Source organism: Calidris pugnax, unplaced genomic scaffold, assembly GCF_001431845.1.
Source record: "Calidris pugnax isolate Ruff unplaced genomic scaffold, ASM143184v1 scaffold55, whole genome shotgun sequence".
Classification (NCBI taxonomy): domain Eukaryota; kingdom Metazoa; phylum Chordata; class Aves; order Charadriiformes; family Scolopacidae; genus Calidris; species Calidris pugnax.
The window spans coordinates 4,096,027-4,096,918 of NW_015090832.1; the positions used below are offsets into that span (position 1 = coordinate 4,096,027).

Sequence of the window (892 nt, forward strand, 5' to 3'; positions counted from 1 at the left end):
GGGGGGTAAGCCTGCAGAGGGGGATTTCTTCTATTTCCTTAATTTTCTCGGTGTTTTCAGTGCTTCTCTGCATTGTGGCAGAGGCTGCTCCCTTTTTGTCTTTGCTCTCCTCGAGCAGCAACTGATGCTCCCGGCATTTAAATCTCTCCGATCAATTTTGTGATACCGGAACAGACCTTCCCTGCCCTATATCTTTTTGCTGTCGGGCTGCAGACTGCTGTATTTTCTCTTATTCCCTTGTAATCTCCCTGCATGTGTATTTTAAACCTGCGCTTTCCCCCTCTCCTCCTCCTCCCTGGTTTTTTGGGAGGGTTAAGCAGTTGAAATTGCTCCTTCGACCCTCCGGAGCAGCTTGTTGTAAAGATCCCTCTGTTGCACGTTTGCTGAGCTGCTGCTCCGGGTGTATTCTCTGCAAAATATTACTGGGTGGTTTAGTTTTTGATTTTATTTTTTTTTTCATTCCCCCACCCCCGGCAGCACTGGGCTCCTTCGTGATGGTACTCACAGTCCATTTGACGTGCCGGAGAAATCCTCCTGATGCACCAAAATCAGCGCTTAAAGTTTGGGGAGCTAAAATGTTGGAAGAGCGAGGTGGGTTTCTTCTCCGGCGCGTTGGGGAGAACCTCAGCCCTGAGCACAGGGAGAGGGGGCTTCTTCCTTTCCCCCCCCCCTCCCCTTCCCACTGCAGTGGGGGAAACTTCAATAGAGGAGCGGGCTGCCTGCCTGGCTTCTGCAGCTGAAAAAATACTAAACTCTCAGAGGAGAGCTGCGTTAGAGCTCTCTCTATGTTGCTATGGAATGTTTTTGGGGGTTGGTTTTTTTTCTTTATTCCCCCCCCTCCTTTGAGCAGAAGGATTCAGCGTTTTGTGGGGAAATGGAAAAGCAGGAAGGG

The 892-nt window shown here is 50.0% G+C and overlaps 1 protein-coding gene across 4 annotated transcripts in view; it reads left to right on the top strand.

Annotated features, from left to right (window-relative positions):
• Nucleotides 1-892, top strand: part of CBFA2T2 (core-binding factor, runt domain, alpha subunit 2; translocated to, 2) — a 49,923-nt gene that overhangs the window by 401 nt on the left and 48,630 nt on the right. The gene's annotated exons all lie outside the window — the stretch shown is intronic.